General features: G+C 46.8%; 27 non-coding genes and 8 pseudogenes across 27 annotated transcripts in view; all 35 read left to right on the plus strand.

The window, feature by feature from the left end:
• The window catches only part of LOC146231480 (5S ribosomal RNA), a 119-nt gene extending 45 nt beyond the window's left edge, over positions 1 to 74 (plus strand). Inside the window, exon 1 of the ribosomal RNA XR_014744142.1 lies at positions 1 to 74. This exon is cut by the window's left edge and continues 45 nt beyond it. This is a non-coding gene — a ribosomal RNA (5S ribosomal RNA).
• A 188-nt stretch (positions 75 to 262) lies between these two features.
• On the plus strand, positions 263 to 381 carry LOC146231481 (5S ribosomal RNA). The gene has a single exon (XR_014744100.1). It is a non-coding gene; the product is annotated as a 5S ribosomal RNA (ribosomal RNA).
• Positions 382 to 555: 174 nt separating this feature from the next.
• LOC146231482 (5S ribosomal RNA) lies at positions 556 to 674 on the plus strand. Its single transcript, XR_014744143.1, has one exon. It is a non-coding gene; the product is annotated as a 5S ribosomal RNA (ribosomal RNA).
• Positions 675 to 846: 172 nt separating this feature from the next.
• On the plus strand, positions 847 to 965 carry LOC146231483 (5S ribosomal RNA). The gene has a single exon (XR_014744144.1). It is a non-coding gene; the product is annotated as a 5S ribosomal RNA (ribosomal RNA).
• Positions 966 to 1,135: 170 nt separating this feature from the next.
• Positions 1,136 to 1,254, plus strand: LOC146231484 (5S ribosomal RNA). Its single transcript, XR_014744146.1, has one exon. It is a non-coding gene; the product is annotated as a 5S ribosomal RNA (ribosomal RNA).
• Positions 1,255 to 1,422: 168 nt separating this feature from the next.
• LOC146231485 (5S ribosomal RNA) lies at positions 1,423 to 1,541 on the plus strand. Its single transcript, XR_014744147.1, has one exon. It is a non-coding gene; the product is annotated as a 5S ribosomal RNA (ribosomal RNA).
• Positions 1,542 to 1,713: 172 nt separating this feature from the next.
• Positions 1,714 to 1,832, plus strand: LOC146231486 (5S ribosomal RNA). The gene has a single exon (XR_014744111.1). It is a non-coding gene; the product is annotated as a 5S ribosomal RNA (ribosomal RNA).
• A 184-nt stretch (positions 1,833 to 2,016) lies between these two features.
• LOC146231487 (5S ribosomal RNA) lies at positions 2,017 to 2,135 on the plus strand. Its single transcript, XR_014744148.1, has one exon. It is a non-coding gene; the product is annotated as a 5S ribosomal RNA (ribosomal RNA).
• Positions 2,136 to 2,313: 178 nt separating this feature from the next.
• On the plus strand, positions 2,314 to 2,432 carry LOC146231488 (5S ribosomal RNA; annotated as a pseudogene).
• Positions 2,433 to 2,604: 172 nt separating this feature from the next.
• On the plus strand, positions 2,605 to 2,723 carry LOC146231489 (5S ribosomal RNA). The gene has a single exon (XR_014744149.1). It is a non-coding gene; the product is annotated as a 5S ribosomal RNA (ribosomal RNA).
• A 166-nt stretch (positions 2,724 to 2,889) lies between these two features.
• On the plus strand, positions 2,890 to 3,008 carry LOC146231490 (5S ribosomal RNA). Its single transcript, XR_014744122.1, has one exon. It is a non-coding gene; the product is annotated as a 5S ribosomal RNA (ribosomal RNA).
• Positions 3,009 to 3,196: 188 nt separating this feature from the next.
• LOC146231491 (5S ribosomal RNA) lies at positions 3,197 to 3,314 on the plus strand (annotated as a pseudogene).
• Positions 3,315 to 3,492: 178 nt separating this feature from the next.
• On the plus strand, positions 3,493 to 3,611 carry LOC146231492 (5S ribosomal RNA; annotated as a pseudogene).
• A 182-nt stretch (positions 3,612 to 3,793) lies between these two features.
• LOC146231493 (5S ribosomal RNA) lies at positions 3,794 to 3,912 on the plus strand. The gene has a single exon (XR_014745533.1). It is a non-coding gene; the product is annotated as a 5S ribosomal RNA (ribosomal RNA).
• Positions 3,913 to 4,092: 180 nt separating this feature from the next.
• On the plus strand, positions 4,093 to 4,211 carry LOC146231494 (5S ribosomal RNA). The gene has a single exon (XR_014744150.1). It is a non-coding gene; the product is annotated as a 5S ribosomal RNA (ribosomal RNA).
• A 184-nt stretch (positions 4,212 to 4,395) lies between these two features.
• Positions 4,396 to 4,514, plus strand: LOC146231495 (5S ribosomal RNA). The gene has a single exon (XR_014744134.1). It is a non-coding gene; the product is annotated as a 5S ribosomal RNA (ribosomal RNA).
• Positions 4,515 to 4,692: 178 nt separating this feature from the next.
• Positions 4,693 to 4,811, plus strand: LOC146231496 (5S ribosomal RNA). Its single transcript, XR_014744151.1, has one exon. It is a non-coding gene; the product is annotated as a 5S ribosomal RNA (ribosomal RNA).
• A 172-nt stretch (positions 4,812 to 4,983) lies between these two features.
• LOC146231497 (5S ribosomal RNA) lies at positions 4,984 to 5,102 on the plus strand. Its single transcript, XR_014744152.1, has one exon. It is a non-coding gene; the product is annotated as a 5S ribosomal RNA (ribosomal RNA).
• Positions 5,103 to 5,276: 174 nt separating this feature from the next.
• LOC146231498 (5S ribosomal RNA) lies at positions 5,277 to 5,395 on the plus strand. Its single transcript, XR_014744153.1, has one exon. It is a non-coding gene; the product is annotated as a 5S ribosomal RNA (ribosomal RNA).
• Positions 5,396 to 5,563: 168 nt separating this feature from the next.
• Positions 5,564 to 5,682, plus strand: LOC146231499 (5S ribosomal RNA). Its single transcript, XR_014744154.1, has one exon. It is a non-coding gene; the product is annotated as a 5S ribosomal RNA (ribosomal RNA).
• Positions 5,683 to 5,866: 184 nt separating this feature from the next.
• LOC146231500 (5S ribosomal RNA) lies at positions 5,867 to 5,985 on the plus strand. The gene has a single exon (XR_014744155.1). It is a non-coding gene; the product is annotated as a 5S ribosomal RNA (ribosomal RNA).
• A 178-nt stretch (positions 5,986 to 6,163) lies between these two features.
• On the plus strand, positions 6,164 to 6,282 carry LOC146231501 (5S ribosomal RNA; annotated as a pseudogene).
• A 168-nt stretch (positions 6,283 to 6,450) lies between these two features.
• On the plus strand, positions 6,451 to 6,569 carry LOC146231502 (5S ribosomal RNA). Its single transcript, XR_014744157.1, has one exon. It is a non-coding gene; the product is annotated as a 5S ribosomal RNA (ribosomal RNA).
• A 182-nt stretch (positions 6,570 to 6,751) lies between these two features.
• Positions 6,752 to 6,870, plus strand: LOC146231503 (5S ribosomal RNA). Its single transcript, XR_014744158.1, has one exon. It is a non-coding gene; the product is annotated as a 5S ribosomal RNA (ribosomal RNA).
• Positions 6,871 to 7,048: 178 nt separating this feature from the next.
• On the plus strand, positions 7,049 to 7,167 carry LOC146231504 (5S ribosomal RNA; annotated as a pseudogene).
• Positions 7,168 to 7,337: 170 nt separating this feature from the next.
• On the plus strand, positions 7,338 to 7,456 carry LOC146231505 (5S ribosomal RNA). Its single transcript, XR_014744159.1, has one exon. It is a non-coding gene; the product is annotated as a 5S ribosomal RNA (ribosomal RNA).
• Positions 7,457 to 7,620: 164 nt separating this feature from the next.
• Positions 7,621 to 7,739, plus strand: LOC146231506 (5S ribosomal RNA). The gene has a single exon (XR_014744145.1). It is a non-coding gene; the product is annotated as a 5S ribosomal RNA (ribosomal RNA).
• A 168-nt stretch (positions 7,740 to 7,907) lies between these two features.
• LOC146231507 (5S ribosomal RNA) lies at positions 7,908 to 8,026 on the plus strand (annotated as a pseudogene).
• Positions 8,027 to 8,211: 185 nt separating this feature from the next.
• LOC146231508 (5S ribosomal RNA) lies at positions 8,212 to 8,330 on the plus strand. The gene has a single exon (XR_014744160.1). It is a non-coding gene; the product is annotated as a 5S ribosomal RNA (ribosomal RNA).
• Positions 8,331 to 8,508: 178 nt separating this feature from the next.
• LOC146231509 (5S ribosomal RNA) lies at positions 8,509 to 8,627 on the plus strand (annotated as a pseudogene).
• A 171-nt stretch (positions 8,628 to 8,798) lies between these two features.
• On the plus strand, positions 8,799 to 8,917 carry LOC146231510 (5S ribosomal RNA). Its single transcript, XR_014744161.1, has one exon. It is a non-coding gene; the product is annotated as a 5S ribosomal RNA (ribosomal RNA).
• Positions 8,918 to 9,099: 182 nt separating this feature from the next.
• On the plus strand, positions 9,100 to 9,218 carry LOC146231511 (5S ribosomal RNA). Its single transcript, XR_014744162.1, has one exon. It is a non-coding gene; the product is annotated as a 5S ribosomal RNA (ribosomal RNA).
• Positions 9,219 to 9,396: 178 nt separating this feature from the next.
• Positions 9,397 to 9,515, plus strand: LOC146231512 (5S ribosomal RNA; annotated as a pseudogene).
• A 172-nt stretch (positions 9,516 to 9,687) lies between these two features.
• Positions 9,688 to 9,806, plus strand: LOC146231513 (5S ribosomal RNA). Its single transcript, XR_014744163.1, has one exon. It is a non-coding gene; the product is annotated as a 5S ribosomal RNA (ribosomal RNA).
• Positions 9,807 to 9,970: 164 nt separating this feature from the next.
• Positions 9,971 to 10,000, plus strand: part of LOC146231514 (5S ribosomal RNA) — a 119-nt gene continuing 89 nt past the window's right edge. Inside the window, exon 1 of the ribosomal RNA XR_014744156.1 lies at positions 9,971 to 10,000. This exon is cut by the window's right edge and continues 89 nt beyond it. This is a non-coding gene — a ribosomal RNA (5S ribosomal RNA).

Here is a 10,000-nt window from a genome sequence, read left to right on the forward strand (position 1 = left end):
CGGAAGCTAAGCAGGGTCGGGCCTGGTTAGTACTTGGATGGGAGACCGCCTGGGAATACCAGGTGCTGTATGCTCTTTTGCTCATTCACTTAGAAACTGAAATCTTGCAATATGCACAAGTAGTCCTTCATGAAAGGGGCTGGAAGCTGTTTTCATTTTGACACGAGAGAGAGAGAGAGAGAGAGAGAGAGAGAGAGACCACCTTGCATTGTCAATTGCTAAATCTGTATATGGATAAGTAGCCTATGGTTGTCAACTTATTTCGTACGGCCATACCAGCCTGGCAACGCCCGATCTCGTCTGATCTCGGAAGCTAAGCAGGGTTGGGCCTGGTTAGTACTTGGATGGGAGACCGCCTGGGAATACCAGGTGCTGTATGCTCTTTTGCTCATTCACTTAGAAACTGAAATCTTGCAATATGCACAAGTAGTCCTTCATGAAAGGGGCTGGAAGCTGTTTTCATTTTGACACGAGAGAGAGAGAGAGAGAGACCACCTTGCATTGTCAATTGCTAAATCTGTATATGGATAAGTAGCCTATGGTTGTCAACTTATTTCGTACGGCCATACCAGCCTGGCAACGCCCGATCTCGTCTGATCTCGGAAGCTAAGCAGGGTCGGGCCTGGTTAGTACTTGGATGGGAGACCGCCTGGGAATACCAGGTGCTGTATGCTCCTTTGCTCATTCACTTAGAAACTGAAATCTTGCAATATGCACAAGTAGTCCTTCATGAAATGGGCTGGAAGCTGTTTTCATTTTGACACAAGAGAGAGAGAGAGAGACCACCTTGCATTGTCAATTGCTAAATCTGTATATGGATAAGTAGCCTATGGTTGTCAACTTATTTCGTACGGCCATACCAGCCTGGCAACGCCCGATCTCGTCTGATCTCGGAAGCTAAGCAGGGTCGGGCCTGGTTAGTACTTGGATGGGAGACCGCCTGGGAATACCAGGTGCTGTATGCTCTTTTGCTCATTCACTTAGAAACTGAAATCTTGCAATATGCACAAGTAGTCCTTCATGAAAGGGGCTGGAAGCTGTTTTCATTTTGACACGAGAGAGAGAGAGAGACTACCTTGCATTGTCAATTGCTAAATCTGTATATGGATAAGTAGCCTATGGTTGTCAACTTATTTCGTACGGCCATACCAGCCTGGCAACGCCCGATCTCGTCTGATCTCGGAAGCTAAGCAGGGTCGGGCCTGGTTAGTACTTGGATGGGAGACCGCCTGGGAATACCAGGTGCTGTATGCTCTTTTGCTCATTCACTTAGAAACTGAAATCTTGCAATATGCACAAGTAGTCCTTCATGAAAGGGGCTGGAAGCTGTTTTCATTTTGACACGAGAGAGAGAGAGACTACCTTGCATTGTCAATTGCTAAATCTGTATATGGATAAGTAGCCTATGGTTGTCAACTTATTTCGTACGGCCATACCAGCCTGGCAACGCCCGATCTCGTCTGATCTCGGAAGCTAAGCAGGGTCGGGCCTGGTTAGTACTTGGATGGGAGACCGCCTGGGAATACCAGGTGCTGTATGCTCATTCACTTAGAAACTGAAATCTTGCAATATGCACAAGTAGTCCTTCATGAAAGGGGCTGGAAGCTGTTTTCATTTTGACACGAGAGGGAGAGAGAGAGAGAGAGAGACCACCTTGCATTGTCAATTGCTAAATCTGTATATGGATAAGTAGCCTATGGTTGTCAACTTATTTCGTACGGCCATACCAGCCTGGCAACGCCCGATCTCGTCTGATCTCGGAAGCTAAGCAGGGTTGGGCCTGGTTAGTACTTGGATGGGAGACCGCCTGGGAATACCAGGTGCTGTATGCTCTTTTGCTCATTCACTTAGAAACTGAAATCTTGCAATATGCACAAGTAGTCCTTCATGAAAGGGGCTGGAAGCTGTTTTCATTTTGACACGAGAGAGAGAGAGAGAGAGAGAGAGAGAGACCACCTTGCATTGTCAATTGCTAAATCTGTATATGGATAAGTAGCCTATGGTTGTCAACTTATTTCGTACGGCCATACCAGCCTGGCAACGCCCGATCTCGTCTGATCTCGGAAGCTAAGCAGGGTCGGGCCTGGTTAGTACTTGGATGGGAGACCGCCTGGGAATACCAGGTGCTGTATGCTCTTTTGCTCATTCACTTAGAAACTGAAATCTTGCAATATGCACAAGTAGTCCTTCATGAAAGGGGCTGGAAGCTGTATTCATTTTGACACGAGAGAGAGAGAGAGAGAGAGAGACCACCTTGCATTGTCAATTGCTAAATCTGTATATGGATAAGTAGCCTATGGTTGTCAACTTATTTTGTACGGCTATACCAGCCTGGCAACGCCCGATCTCGTCTGATCTCGGAAGCTAAGCATGGTCGGGCCTGGTTAGTACTTGGATGGGAGACCGCCTGGGAATACCAGGTGCTGTATGCTCTTTTGCTCATTCACTTAGAAACTGAAATCTTGCAATATGCACAAGTAGTCCTTCATGAAAGGGGCTGGAAGCTGTTTTCATTTTGACACGAGAGAGAGAGAGAGAGACCACCTTGCATTGTCAATTGCTAAATCTGTATATGGATAAGTAGCCTATGGTTGTCAACTTATTTCGTACGGCCATACCAGCCTGGCAACGCCCGATCTCGTCTGATCTCGGAAGCTAAGCAGGGTCGGGCCTGGTTAGTACTTGGATGGGAGACCGCCTGGGAATACCAGGTGCTGTATGCTCATTCACTTAGAAACTGAAATCTTGCAATATGCACAAGTAGTCCTTCATGAAAGGGGCTGGAAGCTGTTTTCATTTTGACACGAGAGAGAGAGAGAGAGAGACCACCTTGCATTGTCAATTGCTAAATCTGTATATGGATAAGTAGCCTATGGTTGTCAACTTATTTCGTACGGCCATACCAGCCTGGCAACGCCCGATCTCGTCTGATCTCGGAAGCTAAGCAGGGTTGGGCCTGGTTAGTACTTGGATGGGAGACCGCCTGGGAATACCAGGTGCTGTATGCTCTTTTGCTCATTCACTTAGAAACTGAAATCTTGCAATATGCACAAGTAGTCCTTCATGAAAGGGGCTGGAAGCTGTTTTCATTTTGACACGAGAGAGAGAGAGAGAGAGAGAGAGAGAGAGAGACTACCTTGCATTGTCAATTGCTAAATCTGTATATGGATAAGTAGCCTATGGTTGTCAACTTATTTTGTACGGCTATACCAGCCTGGCAACGCCCGATCTCGTCTGATCTCGGAGCTAAGCAGGGTCGGGCCTGGTTAGTACTTGGATGGGAGACCGCCTGGGAATACCAGGTGCTGTATGCTCTTTTGCTCATTCACTTAGAAACTGAAATCTTGCAATATGCACAAGTAGTCCTTCATGAAAGGGGCTGGAAGCTGTTTTCATTTTGACACGAGAGAGAGAGAGAGAGAGAGAGACCACCTTGCATTGTCAATTGCTAAATCTGTATATGGATAAGTAGCCTATGGTTGTCAACTTATTTTGTACGGCTATACCAGCCTGGCAACGCCCGATCTCGTCTGATCTCGGAAGCTAAGCATGGTCGGGCCTGGTTAGTACTTGGATGGGAGACCGCCTGGGAATACCAGGTGCTGTATGCTCTTTTGCTCATTCACTTAGAAACTGAAATCTTGCAATATGCACAAGTAGTCCTTCATGAAAGGGGCTGGAAGCTGTTTTCATTTTGACACGAGAGAGAGAGAGAGAGAGAGAGAGAGACTACCTTGCATTGTCAATTGCTAAATCTGTATATGGATAAGTAGCCTATGGTTGTCAACTCATTTCGTACGGCCATACCAGCCTGGCAATGCCCGATCTCGTCTGATCTCGGAAGCTAAGCAGGGTCGGGCCTGGTTAGTACTTGGATGGGAGACCGCCTGGGAATACCAGGTGCTGTATGCTCTTTTGCTCATTCACTTAGAAACTGAAATCTTGCAATATGCACAAGTAGTCCTTCATGAAAGGGGCTGGAAGCTGTTTTCATTTTGACACGAGAGAGAGAGAGAGAGAGAGAGAGACCACCTTGCATTGTCAATTGCTAAATCTGTATATGGATAAGTAGCCTATGGTTGTCAACTTATTTCGTACGGCCATACCAGCCTGGCAACGCCCGATCTCGTCTGATCTCGGAAGCTAAGCAGGGTCGGGCCTGGTTAGTACTTGGATGGGAGACCGCCTGGGAATACCAGGTGCTGTATGCTCTTTTGCTCATTCACTTAGAAACTGAAATCTTGCAATATGCACAAGTAGTCCTTCATGAAAGGGGCTGGAAGCTGTTTTCATTTTGACACGAGAGAGAGAGAGAGAGAGAGAGAGAGAGACCACCTTGCATTGTCAATTGCTAAATCTGTATATGGATAAGTAGCCTATGGTTGTCAACTTATTTCGTACGGCCATACCAGCCTGGCAACGCCCGATCTCGTCTGATCTCGGAAGCTAAGCAGGGTTGGGCCTGGTTAGTACTTGGATGGGAGACCGCCTGGGAATACCAGGTGCTGTATGCTCTTTTGCTCATTCACTTAGAAACTGAAATCTTGCAATATGCACAAGTAGTCCTTCATGAAAGGGGCTGGAAGCTGTTTTCATTTTGACACGAGAGAGAGAGAGAGAGAGAGAGACCACCTTGCATTGTCAATTGCTAAATCTGTATATGGATAAGTAGCCTATGGTTGTCAACTTATTTCGTACGGCCATACCAGCCTGGCAACGCCCGATCTCGTCTGATCTCGGAAGCTAAGCAGGGTCGGGCCTGGTTAGTACTTGGATGGGAGACCGCCTGGGAATACCAGGTGCTGTATGCTCCTTTGCTCATTCACTTAGAAACTGAAATCTTGCAATATGCACAAGTAGTCCTTCATGAAATGGGCTGGAAGCTGTTTTCATTTTGACACAAGAGAGAGAGAGAGAGACCACCTTGCATTGTCAATTGCTAAATCTGTATATGGATAAGTAGCCTATGGTTGTCAACTTATTTCGTACGGCCATACCAGCCTGGCAACGCCCGATCTCGTCTGATCTCGGAAGCTAAGCAGGGTCGGGCCTGGTTAGTACTTGGATGGGAGACCGCCTGGGAATACCAGGTGCTGTATGCTCTTTTGCTCATTCACTTAGAAACTGAAATCTTGCAATATGCACAAGTAGTCCTTCATGAAAGGGGCTGGAAGCTGTTTTCATTTTGACACGAGAGAGAGAGAGAGAGAGACTACCTTGCATTGTCAATTGCTAAATCTGTATATGGATAAGTAGCCTATGGTTGTCAACTTATTTCGTACGGCCATACCAGCCTGGCAACGCCCGATCTCGTCTGATCTCGGAAGCTAAGCAGGGTCGGGCCTGGTTAGTACTTGGATGGGAGACCGCCTGGGAATACCAGGTGCTGTATGCTCTTTTGCTCATTCACTTAGAAACTGAAATCTTGCAATATGCACAAGTAGTCCTTCATGAAAGGGGCTGGAAGCTGTTTTCATTTTGACACGAGAGAGAGAGAGACTACCTTGCATTGTCAATTGCTAAATCTGTATATGGATAAGTAGCCTATGGTTGTCAACTTATTTCGTACGGCCATACCAGCCTGGCAACGCCCGATCTCGTCTGATCTCGGAAGCTAAGCAGGGTCGGGCCTGGTTAGTACTTGGATGGGAGACCGCCTGGGAATACCAGGTGCTGTATGCTCTTTTGCTCATTCACTTAGAAACTGAAATCTTGCAATATGCACAAGTAGTCCTTCATGAAAGGGGCTGGAAGCTGTTTTCATTTTGACACGAGAGAGAGAGAGAGAGAGAGAGAGAGAGACCACCTTGCATTGTCAATTGCTAAATCTGTATATGGATAAGTAGCCTATGGTTGTCAACTTATTTCGTACGGCCATACCAGCCTGGCAACGCCCGATCTCGTCTGATCTCGGAAGCTAAGCAGGGTCGGGCCTGGTTAGTACTTGGATGGGAGACCGCCTGGGAATACCAGGTGCTGTATGCTCTTTTGCTCATTCACTTAGAAACTGAAATCTTGCAATATGCACAAGTAGTCCTTCATGAAAGGGGCTGGAAGCTGTATTCATTTTGACACGAGAGAGAGAGAGAGAGAGAGAGACCACCTTGCATTGTCAATTGCTAAATCTGTATATGGATAAGTAGCCTATGGTTGTCAACTTATTTTGTACGGCTATACCAGCCTGGCAACGCCCGATCTCGTCTGATCTCGGAAGCTAAGCATGGTCGGGCCTGGTTAGTACTTGGATGGGAGACCGCCTGGGAATACCAGGTGCTGTATGCTCTTTTGCTCATTCACTTAGAAACTGAAATCTTGCAATATGCACAAGTAGTCCTTCATGAAAGGGGCTGGAAGCTGTTTTCATTTTGACACGAGAGAGAGAGAGACTACCTTGCATTGTCAATTGCTAAATCTGTATATGGATAAGTAGCCTATGGTTGTCAACTTATTTCGTACGGCCATACCAGCCTGGCAACGCCCGATCTCGTCTGATCTCGGAAGCTAAGCAGGGTCGGGCCTGGTTAGTACTTGGATGGGAGACCGCCTGGGAATACCAGGTGCTGTATGCTCTTTTGCTCATTCACTTAGAAACTGAAATCTTGCAATATGCACAAGTAGTCCTTCATGAAAGGGGCTGGAAGCTGTTTTCATTTTGACACGAGAGAGAGAGAGAGAAAGAGAGAGAGACCACCTTGCATTGTCAATTGCTAAATCTGTATATGGATAAGTAGCCTATGGTTGTCAACTTATTTCGTACGGCCATACCAGCCTGGCAACGCCCGATCTCGTCTGATCTCGGAAGCTAAGCAGGGTCGGGCCTGGTTAGTACTTGGATGGGAGACCGCCTGGGAATACCAGGTGCTGTATGCTCTTTTGCTCATTCACTTAGAAACTGAAATCTTGCAATATGCACAAGTAGTCCTTCATGAAAGGGGCTGGAAGCTGTATTCATTTTGACACGAGAGAGAGAGAGAGAGAGAGAGACCACCTTGCATTGTCAATTGCTAAATCTGTATATGGATAAGTAGCCTATGGTTGTCAACTTATTTTGTACGGCTATACCAGCCTGGCAACGCCCGATCTCGTCTGATCTCGGAAGCTAAGCATGGTCGGGCCTGGTTAGTACTTGGATGGGAGACCGCCTGGGAATACCAGGTGCTGTATGCTCTTTTGCTCATTCACTTAGAAACTGAAATCTTGCAATATGCACAAGTAGTCCTTCATGAAAGGGGCTGGAAGCTGTTTTCATTTTGACACGAGAGAGAGAGAGAGACCACCTTGCATTGTCAATTGCTAAATCTGTATATGGATAAGTAGCCTATGGTTGTCAATTTATTTCGTACGGCCATACCAGCCTGGCAACGCCCGATCTCGTCTGATCTCGGAAGCTAAGCAGGGTCGGGCCTGGTTAGTACTTGGATGGGAGACCGCCTGGGAATACCAGGTGCTGTATGCTCATTCACTTAGAAACTGAAATCTTGCAATATGCACAAGTAGTCCTTCATGAAAGGGGCTGGAAGCTGTTTTCATTTTGACACGAGAGGGAGAGAGAGAGACCACCTTGCATTGTCAATTGCTAAATCTGTATATGGATAAGTAGCCTATGGTTGTCAACTTATTTCGTACGGCCATACCAGCCTGGCAACGCCCGATCTCGTCTGATCTCGGAAGCTAAGCAGGGTTGGGCCTGGTTAGTACTTGGATGGGAGACCGCCTGGGAATACCAGGTGCTGTATGCTCTTTTGCTCATTCACTTAGAAACTGAAATCTTGCAATATGCACAAGTAGTCCTTCATGAAAGGGGCTGGAAGCTGTTTTCATTTTGACACGAGAGAGAGAGAGACTACCTTGCATTGTCAATTGCTAAATCTGTATATGGATAAGTAGCCTATGGTTGTCAACTTATTTCGTACGGCCATACCAGCCTGGCAACGCCCGATCTCGTCTGATCTCGGAAGCTAAGCAGGGTCGGGACTGGTTAGTACTTGGATGGGAGACCGCCTGGGAATACCAGGTGCTGTATGCTCTTTTGCTCATTCACTTAGAAACTGAAATCTTGCAATATGCACAAGTAGTCCTTCATGAAAGGGGCTGGAAGCTGTTTTCATTTTGACACGAGAGAGAGAGAGAGAGAGAGAGAGAGAGACCACCTTGCATTGTCAATTGCTAAATCTGTATATGGATAAGTAGCCTATGGTTGTCAACTTATTCTCGTACGGCCATACCAGCCTGGCAACGCCCGATCTCGTCTGATCTCGGAAGCTAAGCAGGGTCGGGCCTGGTTAGTACTTGGATGGGAGACCGCCTGGGAATACCAGGTGCTGTATGCTCTTTTGCTCATTCACTTAGAAACTGAAATCTTGCAATATGCACAAGTAGTCCTTCATGAAAGGGGCTGGAAGCTGTATTCATTTTGACACGAGAGAGAGAGAGAGAGAGAGAGACCACCTTGCATTGTCAATTGCTAAATCTGTATATGGATAAGTAGCCTATGGTTGTCAACTTATTTTGTACGGCTATACCAGCCTGGCAACGCCCGATCTCGTCTGATCTCGGAAGCTAAGCATGGTCGGGCCTGGTTAGTACTTGGATGGGAGACCGCCTGGGAATACCAGGTGCTGTATGCTCTTTTGCTCATTCACTTAGAAACTGAAATCTTGCAATATGCACAAGTAGTCCTTCATGAAAGGGGCTGGAAGCTGTTTTCATTTTGACACGAGAGAGAGAGAGACTACCTTGCATTGTCAATTGCTAAATCTGTATATGGATAAGTAGCCTATGGTTGTCAACTTATTTCTTCGTACGGCCATACCAGCCTGGCAACGCCCGATCTCGTCTGATCTCGGAAGCTAAGCAGGGTCGGGCCTGGTTAGTACTTGGATGGGAGACCGCCTGGGAATACCAGGTGCTGTATGCTCTTTTGCTCATTCACTTAGAAACTGAAATCTTGCAATATGCACAAGTAGTCCTTCATGAAAGGGGCTGGAAGCTGTTTTCATTTTGACACGAGAGAGAGAGAGAGAAAGAGAGAGAGACCACCTTGCATTGTCAATTGCTAAATCTGTATATGGATAAGTAGCCTATGGTTGTCAACTTATTTCGTACGGCCATACCAGCCTGGCAACGCCCGATCTCGTCTGATCTCGGAAGCTAAGCAGGGTCGGGCCTGGTTAGTACTTGGATGGGAGACCGCCTGGGAATACCAGGTGCTGTATGCTCTTTTGCTCATTCACTTAGAAACTGAAATCTTGCAATATGCACAAGTAGTCCTTCATGAAAGGGGCTGGAAGCTGTATTCATTTTGACACGAGAGAGAGAGAGAGAGAGAGAGACCACCTTGCATTGTCAATTGCTAAATCTGTATATGGATAAGTAGCCTATGGTTGTCAACTTATTTTGTACGGCTATACCAGCCTGGCAACGCCCGATCTCGTCTGATCTCGGAAGCTAAGCATGGTCGGGCCTGGTTAGTACTTGGATGGGAGACCGCCTGGGAATACCAGGTGCTGTATGCTCTTTTGCTCATTCACTTAGAAACTGAAATCTTGCAATATGCACAAGTAGTCCTTCATGAAAGGGGCTGGAAGCTGTTTTCATTTTGACACGAGAGAGAGAGAGAGAGACCACCTTGCATTGTCAATTGCTAAATCTGTATATGGATAAGTAGCCTATGGTTGTCAATTTATTTCGTACGGCCATACCAGCCTGGCAACGCCCGATCTCGTCTGATCTCGGAAGCTAAGCAGGGTCGGGCCTGGTTAGTACTTGGATGGGAGACCGCCTGGGAATACCAGGTGCTGTATGCTCATTCACTTAGAAACTGAAATCTTGCAATATGCACAAGTAGTCCTTCATGAAAGGGGCTGGAAGCTGTTTTCATTTTGACACGAGAGGGAGAGAGAGAGACCACCTTGCATTGTCAATTGCTAAATCTGTATATGGATAAGTAGCCTATGGTTGTCAACTTATTTCGTACGGCCATACCAGCCTGGCAACGCCC

Source organism: Hypomesus nipponensis, chromosome 24 (assembly GCF_054491055.1).
Source record: "Hypomesus nipponensis isolate SF chromosome 24, ASM5449105v1, whole genome shotgun sequence".
Classification (NCBI taxonomy): domain Eukaryota; kingdom Metazoa; phylum Chordata; class Actinopteri; order Osmeriformes; family Osmeridae; genus Hypomesus; species Hypomesus nipponensis.